The sequence below is a fragment of the Dasypus novemcinctus genome, chromosome 24 (genome assembly GCF_030445035.2).
Source record: "Dasypus novemcinctus isolate mDasNov1 chromosome 24, mDasNov1.1.hap2, whole genome shotgun sequence".
Taxonomy (NCBI): Eukaryota; Metazoa; Chordata; class Mammalia; order Cingulata; family Dasypodidae; genus Dasypus; species Dasypus novemcinctus.
Genome location: NC_080696.1, coordinates 29473835 through 29487654, shown reverse-complemented (window position 1 = coordinate 29487654; position 13820 = coordinate 29473835). Strand labels below are relative to the sequence as shown.

Below are 13820 nucleotides of genomic sequence, written 5' to 3'. Positions count from 1 at the left end.
AAACTATAATGGTGAGAAAACTCTTTAGAAAATTTAATAAAGGATTACCTGGTTAAGGTCCTTAAGGTGGGGGCATCTGGTACAGGGGCAGGCTTCTAGGGAGTGTGTGAATGCTCATCTTCTCATAGTGTTATAGTGTGTTATATCACTGGGTGGAGACTCATACAATAAGTGGGAAGGTGTGCCCACATCCTGGGGAGGCCTGATCTTCTGAAATAGATGGAATTGTGTCTCTCAAGAGAATTGGTGGCTCCCAATGGGGGAGGACAGTCTAGTATATCAAGCCCTCAGCATTGTTGTAAGTATCTGTGAATCTGGTCCTTCAAACAGTGAATATTGGTTGTCACTGTGGGTCCTATTGACTTCCAAGACAATAAGCAATCTGACAGTTGGAACTGGAAAATAGGCCTGAACTGCTGTAAGGGCACATGAACTGTGAGACCACTTTTCTTGGCCAGGGCAGAGTGAGACAGCTGTTTTTCCCCAGGCCATATCAGCCTGAAGGGTCCAGCAGGGCAACATTCCAGCCATTGAAGAGGGCCTGGGAGAAATTTTTCATGTTACCCTTGGAATCCCTGTCCCACCACTGACAGCTGCTGCTCAGGTCAAAGACCCAAGGAACTTCCTGGCAAGCTGACTTGGTTCTGGCTGTGGGGCCATCTTCCAGAAACTTAGACCATCTGGGGGCTGCCTCATGGGGCCTCCAAACAGATGGCTGGTCCTGGCAGATGCTGGCTGGGTGGTGTGGATGTGCACCTTGGACCAGTATCTGAAGCCTCAGCAAAGGGTAGAAAGGAGGCTCCTGTGTCAGGTAAAGTTAATCTATTGCTCAGAGCCCTGAAGCAAGCTGGCTCTGATCTGTCCTCTGCAGTGAATTTGGAGAATTTGGTTGATGTTCACCCAAAAAGTCATCAAAGGGTACACTGGGTGGGACAACAAGCCTCTCCCCATGGCCCTGCAGGCCATCACCAGCAATTCCTGGTCTCCAAATGGAGACTTAACTTAGTTTTGGGGGAGGCATAAACTGCCAGGTACAAGTGTGAGCAAGGTCTTGCATGGATGGCTGGAGGCTCCTGACATGAGATGACATTAAGCATGGCTTTCAGAGACCATGAAAAGGCTGTATGTGTGGGGAGGAAACTCTGACATCATTGTTGATAAAGGGTAAAAATGTCACAGACACAGAAACTCAACAGTGTTTAATAACATTGACCACAAATGAAGAGCAATAATAATGCTTGATACTGGGAAGTGGACTTGGCCCAATGGATAGGGCATCTGCCTACCACATGGGAGGTCTGTGGTTCAAACCCCAGGCCTCCTTGGCCCATGTGGAACTGGCCCATGCACAGTGCTGATGCACACAAGGAGTGCTGTGCCATGCAGGGGTGTCCCCTGTGTAGGGGAGCCCCATGCACAAGGAGTGCACCCTGCAAGGAAAGCCACCCAGTGTGAAAGAAAGTACAGCCTGCCCAGGAATGTCACCACATACACAGAGGGCTGACACAACAAGATGATGCAACAAAAAGAAACACAGATTCCCAGTGCTGCTGATAAGGCTAGAAGTGGTCACAGAAGAACACACAGTGAATGGACACAGAAAGCAGACAACGGCAGGGGGGGGGGTTGGGGAGGAAGGGGAGATAAATAAATTTTAAAATATCTACTAAAAAATGCATGATACCATTACTAAGACAATCCTAGTAAGATTTCTTACAGAGATGAGACTGTGACCCAGGTTTGAGGTTGAATTCACTGGTGTCAGGATGCACATTAAGAAACAATTCTTTCTAAGTAAGCTAGCACATGGTCTGATTGCTACTCACTGCTTTTGAGACCACTGAGGAACCAGAACTAAGGGCAGCCATTGTTCCACACCCCTCAGGTGAAACTGGCAGAGGTGTCTTGAAACACGGTATTTTATTCCTGTTATCTTTTTATGTCCAGGAATCAACAAAAAGTTACAAGACAAACAAAAAGGGAAACTATAACCCATTCACAGAAAAAAAAAAATGTTTGCAAGAAAACATTCCTGAGGAAGCTCATAAAATAGAGCAATTCGTTTAAGACGTTAAATGACTTATCTTAAAAATATACATAACCTAAATGAATCCATATGGAAAGAAATAAAGGAAAGCAGGAAAACAGAAAACTCACAGAATAAACTAGAGATAGAAATTATAAAAGAAGAGAAATTTGGAGCTGCAAAAGTACAGTAATTGAATTTACTCAAGCAAAGAATGTAGTGAAAGGATGCAAAAATATTTCCACACAGTTATTAGCCAAATGAGAACACAAGTGGATATAACAATATTGGACAAAATTGACTAATTCAAATGTCTTACAAAACAGAATACACACATACATAGATCTACACTACGCTGTTAATACTAACTTAAACCATGCACTACAGTTAATAGTACAATTATACAAATATGATATCATCAATTATAGCAAATATTTCATACTAATGCAAGGTGATGATAACAGAGGTACATGGGAATCCTTTATTTTTTGGATGAGTATGCTCTAAACCATCAACTTCTCCAAGAAACAATTAAAAACCAAAATCAGTTACAAGACAAAACAGGAGGCTATCTATTAATGAAAGGCACAGTAAAACAGGATGAAATAAACATTTAAGCATTTAAAAATAGTGCCCCAAAATACATAACTTAGAGATATAAATTGTTTAAAATCTATGTTAACAGGCATGCAACATACAAAGATGTAATCTAAGACAGTAAGAACACAAAAAAAGAGGTGGAGTATTGTGGGGATAAACTGTTTATTACTGAGATGAGGTTGGTACTAGTCTAACTAGGTTTTTTATTTTAAGCAGTTATTGTTAAATACAAAGATAACCAATAATAACATAAAAATATAAAGAAGGAAAGGGAAGGAATTCAAATAGTACAGAGCAGAAAGCCACAAAAAGGAAAAAAAAAAATAGCATTACAGCAGTCACTGAGGAATAATAAACATACATGACACGCAGAAATCAAATAGCAAAATTGAAAATATATTTTCTTCCTTATTCTATTGTCTTAACTGTCAAAGAATTAAACTCCGCTATTAAAAGAGATTGATAGACTGGATGAAAAACCTGATCCTGTTAAATGTGGTCTACAAAAGACTCACTTTAGGTACAATCTCAAAAAGATGTAAATGAAAAATAAGGAGAAAAATTATTTCCATGAGAATGGTAATCACAAGAAACCCCAGAGGCTATATTATTTTCAGAAATAGAGTCTTCAGGTATAAAAATTTTACATTAATAAGAGGTCCAATCAACAAAGATATAATGGTGATAAGTAATCTGCCATATATACAAACAATAACATCAGAGTACATGTGTACAGTACATATGGAAATTTTTCCAGGGTATACCATATATTAGACCATTTATAAAATGAAAATCATATTTAAAATATTGGAATCCTACAAAGGATCTTCTCAAAAATCAGTAGCAGGGGAAAATTGGAAAATTTACAAACATGTAGAGATCAAACTGTGTATTACTAAACATCCAAGGAGTTGAAGAAGAAATCTCCAGGGACTAATTAAGTATCTTGAGATATTGAAATATAAAGCATTGCTGAAAGAAATTATTAAAGACCTAAACAAATTGGGTATACATCCAGTGTTCATGAATTTAAAGACAACACTATTAATATATCAATATTGTCAAAAGAATCTACAAGTTCAATGCAATCCCTATCAAAATTCCAGTTAACATTTGCAAAAATGCTAAAGCTGATTGTCAAATTCATAGGCACTCTAAGAGGTATTGCATAAGCAAAACAAACTTGAAATAAGGAAAAATCTAAAGGAATCAGACCTCCTGATTACAAAGCTTGCTATGAAGCTACAGGAATAAACACTGTGTGGTACTGGCATATGAACAAATATACCAATGGACTAGAATTTAAAGTCCAGCCTAAAATCCACACATCTATGGGTAGTTAATTTTTGACAAATGCCCAAGTTTGTTCAATGGGGAAACAATAAATAATCTCTTCAAAACATGGTACTGGGACTACAAGAAATCCATATGAAAAGAATGAATGTGAATACCCCCTTATCATTATATGGAAAAATTAATTCAAAATAGATTAAAAAATCTATATATAAGAGCTAATACTATACAACTCCTAAAATAAAAGAGGTAACTAACTTTAGCACCTTGAAGTAAGCACTGATTTTGTATTTTACAACAATGCACACAAACAGAAAATGAAAAAAATAGCTAAACTGGACTTGATCAAATATACCTTCTTATTTTAAAGGCTTAATGAATTTTACTACCTACTGAATACTGTAAGCATTCATAATGGTATATCTCACTTGTTTTTTTTTTTAAAGATTTATTTATTTCTCTCCCCTTCTCCCCCAACCCCGGTTGTCTGTTCTCTGTGTCTATTTGCTGCATCTTCTTTGTCCGCCTCTGTTGTTGTCAGTGGCACAGGAATCTGTTTCTTTTTGCTGCGTCATCTTGTTGTGTCATCTCTCCGTGTGGGTAGCACCATTCTTAGGCAGGCAGCACTCTCTTTGGTGCTGGGCGGCTTTCTTACGGGGCACACTGCTTGCGTGTGGGCCTCCCCTATGTGGGGACACCCCTGCATGGCACAGCACTCCTTGCACGCATCAGCACTGTGCATGGGCCAGCTCCACAGGGGTCAAGGAGGCCCGGGGTTTGAACCGCAGACCTCCCATGTGGTAGACAGACACCCTAACTGCTGGGCCAGGTCTGCTTCCCTATATCTCACTTCTTTCACTGCAATACCATTTAGTAGGTGTGTCCTATGTCACAGATGAAGCTGAAGAGCAGACTGACCGTCTATGCAAGACCAAAAGGCAGCAAAGGAAGGGTGGGGATCCGCAGGCTGAAGCCCAGCTCCAGACAGTGCCTTCCTTTCATCATAGTTAACTCAAACTATCCCAAACAATCCACAGCCATTCAATTTTTTCCCTCTAGGAGTACTCAAAACAACAACAACAAAAAAGGGGGTATTGAGAGTAGGGTAATAGGATGTAGGTAATAGGTATTGAGAATGGGATACTGAGGAGAGAATGCTGAAAATAGGGAGTGATGGCCTTCTCCAAACCCCAGCTCCACCAAGGGGAAGAGTCTCTCTGCTGCTGTTGGATGATCACACAGCCCTCACTGCCTACCTGTCCTCCCAGTCCTGCCCCAGTGCTCTCAAATGGCAGGTGTGCTGTCACCCAGCCTGAGATTCCCTCCCTGCCACAGCCACATCTCCAGCCTGACACCACCACACTGCCACTGCCCAGGGCCTGGTCACTCTTCCCCTTGTACCTGTCCTTGTGCATCTTGTCATGGTGCTTCTTGACATCCACAGCTTGTGCTGCTTGGCCACCTGGCTCTAGTCTTGCCACAACCCTCTGTGGGTAGAGCTGCTGAGACCTTCAGTCTCGCTGTGCTGTGCACTGCCAGATGAGGAAGCTCTCAGGCGTACATACTTTAGGGCACACCCTAAAGATGGCGCACCGGCAGAGAGCAGAAGCGTCAAGCGCCACCCTCCTGCCTCCGTCTGTTGGCATACAGTCCAATTAAAAAATTACACACATAGCAACACTGCGCTAGTGCCAATAGCTAACTAACACCCCGCTTTATTCTATATAAGCTGCTGATGCTGCACAATAAAGTAGATTCATGTCCTGAGCCGGTCTCCGGAGTGTATTTATCTCCGTCATCCTCACCCCAGCGGGTAACCAAGTCCTACAAGAGGCACCCAGAATAGGGACCCGCTGCATCAACGCCGTGCATCTAAATCGGGTGAGTGACCCTCGCCATGAGTAATCTGCCTTCCTCCGCATGGGCCCCCCAAGCTAGGGCACTCCATGCTTTCCCGGCGAGCAGACGCATAAAAGTGTCCGAAAAAGAGCTCAATCAACATGAGATATTATTGTAAGATTTAATCCCTGGCTCTCTACCGCGTCTCTAAGGAACCCTCAGACCTGGGCTAGACTGTTAAAACGCATGCGCACTGCAAAAGTTCATGAAAACAAAACGTTCCCTCTCCGCCTTATCCCTGCACTCCTAACTAAATTCATACTTGCCTTACGGGGACTCCAGTAAACGAACCAGCCCCTATCCCTGATATAATGTCTGCAAACTGCTTCCTGGCAGCGTCGCTGTCCCCGCCTCCGCCACCAGATACCCCGCCCAGCGCGTGGCGGCGCCCCCCTCCCCTCCCTGGGGTTGCAGGCGGGGCAGCCAGCGGCAGCCGGGCAGGTGGCCCCCCGGCGGGCGGGGTTCCGGGGAGTAGAGTCCCCCGCAGAGTACTGAGGGCCCAACGGGGACCAAATACCCGGGAGGCCAGCGGCGCCAGCAACTATGGACGCGCGCCGGGCCCTTCCGGTAAATCGCCCTGGCTGCAGCTGGCGTGGCAGCCGCTCCAAAAGCGCCCGGCAGGCGCCGGCAGGGCCGCGCTCTCGCAAGTAGGCCCTGAGGGGGCCCCGCCGAGTCCGCCCCCCCGACCGCAGTTCCACACAGCGCCTCGCCTCAGCCGGCGCCTAGCAGCCAACTTAAAACTAGTACAAACCAAAAAAAAAATCCAACTGTTTAATTAAAACAAAACATCATAAAAGCCCGCAGTAAGTGTTAACGCAATGTAACTTCTGCCCAATGCTCTAAATATCAAAGTGAAAAAAATCCTTGTCCAACAACAGCTAAACCTTAGGCAGTTAAAGCCCACTACTAGCCCCCATAATACCCCTGTATTTGTTGAACAAAAAAAAAACCACACACACAAGGAACAAATGGCGCTTTCTTAATGACTTACAAGCCGTCAACTCTCATATAGAAAAAATGAGCTTACCACAACCGAGTCTCCCTCATCCCTCAGCTATACACGAAAATAAATATATTTTTATAATAAACATAAAAAAAGATTGTTTCTTTTCCATCCCATTGCATAAACATGACTGCCCATATTTCACCTTCACAGTTTGGGCAATGGTTAATGCTCTGCCAGCTGAACAATACCAATGAAAAGTCCTCTCTCAAGGCATAAAAAAGTCCCACTATATGTCAAAATTTCATAAGCAATGCCACATTACTATTGCAAACTTACTGCCAAATCATCCACTACATGAATAACATTCTCATAGCACACCCTGATCAAAATATCTAACAAACTGTTTTAAAGTATATTACTCCATAATCTAAAACAGTTAAGACTGTAAATCACCCCCCAAAAAAGTGCAAACTAAATCGCCCTTCAGCTTTCTAAACTATCGTATCAATACAGGCATCAAACCCTTGTCACCATCTCTAACAATACTACAAAACTGCACATGAAATAAACTACAAAAAATCTGCAGGAACATAAACTAAATCAAACCACATCTATCCCTACCATCACATAAATTAGCCCCCCTCTTTTCCCTTTTAAAGGGAAACCCCAATCCCATGAGTCCTCGTGTCCTCACTTCTGAAGCTAAAAACGTCATAATATATATCAATTCCCAAATGCAAAACACAAAACTAGCCAAACTTAATCCTCATAAGCCTCTCATTGCCATAGTATTAGCAACCCCAAAAACACCCACTAGAGTTCTGTGTCAAAACGAGCCCCTATATTGGGTTCACCTTTCCTTCAACAGTCTAAACAAAATCACACCCCAAGTAATGGCCATCTGCCTATGGAAGAAAAAAAAGCTACATCACACAGCAAAAGTCATTTATGGCCAGAAGTCTAACAAACTAATGCTGCCCTTTAGAAAGCATATTACCCACCTCCTCCAATCCAACCTCAAAATGCAAACGCTTATAGCTAAATTTCCTAAACAAATAATCATCTGCCCGCTCACAAACTTCTCTCCACCCTCGAGCAATTGCTGTGCAGTTTCCATAAAAACACTTACCCGTGGTCCAAGCCACTCCCAATAAACCCTTGTCTTTACAAACACCAATAAATCATTCAGTGTAATACTCATAAAGCAATAAAAACAAATGAATCAAATTCTAATATGCACCCATTATAGCTCAGTACAGTTTGAAAAACTATATGCACTCTTCCTTGCGCTATATCATTGTCAAAATATCCCTATAAATATCTTCTCCAACAGTGCTTATGCAGTACAAACCCTACATGGCCTTCCACATGCAGTCTTCCGCTCAAGAAAAACCCAACTAGATAACCTGTTAATCCAAACCAAAACTATCTTTAAAAAATAGAACACAACCATGGTACATACAGCACATTAAAGCACATAGTGGTTTGCCTTGCCCTCTAGCATGAAGAAACCAACACGCAAACAAATCCATTCAATTAATCCTCATTACATCTACAATCAACCAGGCATGTACCCTACATGCCAAATTCCACATGTCTGCACACGCACTCAAGCAGCTTTTCCCCTCACTCTCTCATCAACAATGTAAACATCTAACTCTGACCTGTGCTCAATGCGGTCCTCTGTTACCACTAGGACCACTACAACCCCAAGGAGTCAACCCAAGAGAGTTACGTCCTAACAGCTTATGGCATATAAATGTCACCCACATGCCCTCTTTTAAAACACTAAAATATGTCCATATAATTATTAACACATATTTTAAATTTATGTTTGCCACGGGTCTCTCTAATAAACATACCCATCATGCTACTTCTGCCTTGTTACAAGCCATTCTACAAATAGGAGTGCCATAGACCTTAAAAACAAACAACAAGCCTGTTATACCTCCCAATCCTTCCAATCCTTCTGTTCTAAATAGCAAATCAAACACTCTACAGGTATCCCATACAACCCACAAAATCAAATAATCGTCAAACGCATCCATGCCACCCTGAAACAACAAATACTAAAAGAAAAGAGAAAGAACCCTAAAGATATACCCAAAAACATCATAACAAAAGCCCTGATTACACTAAATTACTTTTCTTTCAATTCTGAAAGTCTCTCTCCCACCAACAAGCACTGGAGAGGCTGCTCTATACCCACACCAGTGGCCTTAGTGTGCTGGAAGGACCCCCTAATACAACAAAGGAACGGGCTCCATCCCCTACTAATGCAGGGGTGAGGGTTTGCTTCTGTCTTTCCAGAAAATGCAGACCAGCCCATCTGGGTCCCCAGCAAATTGATACAGCCTGCCATGCCCACCGAAAAATGAGATGGCCAATTATCCACTGCCAAGGGTGACACCCCAAACAATCACTCAACTTGCAGGCGACATAAATAACCTGTCCCTGGAAGAAAGGCATGAAAGAGGCAGCCCTGTGAGACAACGCTGTCAAAGCCGTACTCCTGCCCATCCCACGCATTGCATCACATGGGAGACATCAAATCATTATGCACAGAAGCCCAACGTATGGCACCTGCCCCTGCAACACCAGAAACCCTCTTCCTCCTCATCTGCTAGATCCTCACAGCGAACTCTGCTAACGAACAGCGCCTCTGGACTGCAGTACAACACCTGCCTCTTCTTATGTCTGTGGACATGAACGCTCCACAGTTCTCAGCCGCATTTGCCACTGACTGTACCCTTGGCATGCCATATCTCAATGAACCTATGATCACTGAACAGCTCTTTAAAACATGTAAAAAACATATGCTTTAGCAACTTACTCATACCCATTTTAACCAGCGCTTCCCATCCATATGAGTTACCCTAATTCCTGTTACTAATGTTTCACTTGCCCAGCAGCAACTCAAAACACATCTACTTGGCCCCTGGAACCAATAATTCCTCAACCTCACCCAATTATTAACATCCCAAATCTTATCTATTAACAACACCCGAGCCTCTGGAATAGACACATCTTTACTAGCTGCAATATTAGAACGCCTTCGGTCCCTCCTATCACTTCCCAACCTTCCGATATGGCTTATAATAGGAATCTTTATAGTCATTATACGTATTATCTATCAATGTATCAACAAAAAACTTCATGCTTTATCCCAAAGAACAGAAGAACTAAAACTAGTACAATTGGCTTTAATAAATAACAGAGGGGGAAATGTGGGTAGAGCTGCTGAGACCTTCAGTCTCACTGTGCTGTGCACCACAGATGAACAAGCTCTCAAGTGTACAGGCTTTAGGGCACACCCTAAAGATGGCACACCAGCAGAAAGCAGAAGCGATCAAGCGCCACCCTCCTGCCTCCTTCTGTTGGCATACAGTCCAATCTAAAAATTACACATATAGCAACACTGCGCTAGTGCCAATAGCTAACTAACACCCCGCCATTTATTCTATATAAGCTGCTGATGCTGTGCAGTAAAGTAGATTCATGTCCTGAACCGGTCTCCGGAGTGTGTTTATCTCCATCGTCCTCACCCCAGAGGGTAACCGAGTTCTACAGCCCTCAAAGGTACACATCTTGCTGGCCACACCACTGCCACCACTGCTTCCCCCCGCTGGGGCCTCCTGCTCCTCCAAGATGGCCATGCCACCTCTGCTGCCACCCCCACACCCACCAGGGCCTCCTGCTCCTCCTGCTGGGGCTGGCTCTTCCTCCTGCTCCTCCAAGATGGCCATGCCCTCTCTGCCCAGTGGGCCCAGATGGCCAGTGACTCTGCCTCATCCTCACCACCCATGCCATGCATGGGGCCCCCACCATGGCCTTGCAGGATTGCATCAGGAGCAGGGTGAGTGGTGGATGGCACACTGGTGGCCCCTGTGCCTGTGTGCTGCTGGGACATGCATGGGTCCTTGACACTACATCTCCCCCACATGCAGCCCAAAGTCACATGTGCATTGAGGCTCTGAACCTGAGTGGAAGGCTGCTGGGGGTGCACAGGCCTCTGGTGTGCCTGCAGGGTGCCACCTCATGCAAGAGCATCTGTGCAGCTGCTGGAGACCCATGAAACACAACTTCTGAGTGTCAAAGGACATTATCAATAAAATGAAAATAAAATGTACAGAATGGAAGAAAATATTTGGAATGTATTTCTGTTAAGAGTATGATATACAGAATATTTAAGGTATTACTAAATCTCAACAAAAAGCCAAACATCCCAACTTAAAAACTGTAATAAATTACATTAATTAAATTTTTCACATGCATCACTGTATTCTTAGAATCATGTAATAGTGACATTATTTGTGGTAGTTCATAGAAGAGCCTTCTTATATTTGTATTATTAACCACTATTCTCATTAACCTCTTGGTTCACTATGTTATTCAGGCCCTAGATTACTCTCTAGCTTTCTTTTAATCAAAATTTACATGACTAGACACCCTTTTCAGTCACAGTAACTTATGGACTATAGTTAAAAGCAATTTTCTGATACTCTTGGATCAATGTCAAAGAAGGTACTATATCAATGCTAAGGGTCAAAATATGGTATTTTTTTCTTTGGGACTAAAGAAAATGTTAGCTTTACTGAGGGAATGACTGTACAATTCTGTGATGAAAGTGAGAGTCGCTGAGTGTACACTTTGGATAGAATGTGTTATACATGGAACTGTATAACACAGTGAACCATGTGGTTAACAGTACAAATAGGAGAGTGTTCTCTCATGTACCAGAACAAATGCACAATACTAATACATAGCATTAATAGAGATTGCATGGAAAAATATACCAAGTGTACACTATGGACTATAGTTAGTTGTCATAATCTGATCGTGTCCTTTCATACTCTGTAACAAATATAAGGTGCCAGTTGAGAGGTGATATATGGGAATTCTGTATATTATGCATATTGTTTTATAAGCTCACAAGCTCTCTAATAAAACAAACAAAAAAGTAATGTACCTTGGATGGAATTCTGAGATAGGAAAAGTTTATTAAGATGAAGGGAATGCAAATAAAGTATGGAATTTGGTTCATAATAGCATGGCAATATTTGTTCACTATAGTACTGTTTAAATGGAAGATGTTAAAAATCTATTAAACTAGGGGAATTCTATGGATTATCCTTGCAACTTTCTGTAATTTTAAAACTGTTCTAAAACAAAATACTTAATGAAAACAAAAAAATAATATGTGTGGTGGTAGCAGGAAAGGGAAGAGATGAGCTCAAGAAGAAGACTGAAACTTTGTGTAGTTGGAGATACAAGAGGAGAATCAGAATCAAGAACAAAATAATATTTCCATCTACATTAAGCCCCACATTCAATCACAAACTAAATGTTTGAATTTATATCAATTTAAATGAATTCATATAAGGATTAACAGAATTTTAGCTAGTATGTACTTTCCATTTTCTGCTTTCCAGTAAGATCTTTCCTTTCATTTTAATCTAAAGAAAAAATACATAGCAAAACAGGACTCATCTTCTTCTCCACCCCTATTCTGTCTCCAACCTAGCCTCCTCTTTCTCTGCTCCCCATCTTAGGGAGGACAAGAAACTGAAGTCATCCATGACTCTGCCTAATTCCTCACTTCCTGCCCAGGCATCTGGACCTGGAGACTCCACCTCGATTTATATTTACATAATATAAATCCCTCCCTCTCCCATTTCCACTATTCAGGCATCATCACTTCTGAGTTAATCTCTCACCATAAAACCTCCTAAGAGAAAACAGGGCACCAAGAGTGTAGGGATTCTGTTTGGGGAGGATTACTAATGGAATTGAGTAAGGATATTGAAATATTGTGAATGTGATTAATCCCATTGAATTGCATGCTTGGGAGTGGTTGGGATGGAAAGTTTATGATATATTCTCACAGTTAAAAGAATAAAAAGTACAAATAAAGAGACAATGACAAATACAATACATGATCTTGGATGTTGGATGGGGTCTAGCAAGGGAGAAAAAAGAATCAAAGGAACATTATTGGTACATAAGAAAAAATAGAATATAAACTGTGAACTTTATATCAGTGTTAAATTTATGAACTTTATTATTTAGGTGGTTGCATAAGTGAATATACTTCTTCCTAAGAAATGTACATTGAAGTATTGAGTGCTCAAGGAGCATGGTATATATACCCTTCAGTTAAGTGACCATAAAATGGATGGATGGATATAATGGGTAGATAGATAGAAGATAGGTAGGTAGGTAGATAGATAGATAGATAGATAGATAGATAGATAGATAGATAGATAGATAGATAGATAGATAATGATGTGGAAAATGTGGCAAAGTTGGATAAGGCTATGTAGGATTCTCTGTATGGGTTTTATACTATTTTGGTAAATATCCTCTAACTTTTTTGTTAGTGATATATGACTTATTTATTAATTTAATAAAGCTTATGTCTGAAAACATTTCAGAAATGTTATCACAAGCATATTATTAAGGTTGAAAAACTGTTACAGGAAGTGACCCAAGATTTCTCCTACAAGGCTAAACAAAATCTAAACTCCCTCCAACAAGGACATTAATAATCTCATAATTTTTTTTTTTTAAGATTTATTTATTTATTTAATTTCCCCCCCTCCCCTGGTTGTCTGTTCTTGGTGTCTATTTGCTGCGTCTTGTTTCTTTGTCCGCTTCTGTTGTCGTCAGCGGCACGGGAAGTGTGGGCGGCGCCATTCCTGGGCAGGCTGCTCTTTCTTTTCACGCTGGGCGGCTCTCCTCATGGGCGCACTCCTTGCGCGTGGGGCTCCCCCACGCAGGGGACACCCTTGCGTGGCACGGCACTCCTTGCGCGCATCAGCGCTGCGCATGGCCAGCTCCACACGGGTCAAGGAGGCCCGAGGTTTGAACCGCGGACCTCCCATATGGTAGACGGACGCCCTAACCAGTGGGCCAAAGTCCGTTTCCCAATCTCATAATTTTTAATGCTGTGTGAAATATTTGAAAGATTTGCTAAAATTGGTGTGAGCAGATGTATTAGAGATTTTGTTATCACAATGACATCACAATGACAAAATCATACAACAGAAAGTTATC

The 13820-nt window shown here is 42.0% G+C and overlaps 1 protein-coding gene across 1 annotated transcript in view; it reads right to left on the bottom strand.

Moving 5' to 3' along the window:
• The window catches only part of LOC101414428 (ornithine decarboxylase-like), a 77264-nt gene extending 71114 nt beyond the window's left edge, over positions 1 to 6150 (bottom strand). The window contains 1 exon segment of the mRNA XM_071211603.1: positions 5321 to 6150. The gene's annotated coding sequence lies outside the window, so the exon portion shown is untranslated.
• Positions 6151 to 13820: the final 7670 nt, after the last annotated feature.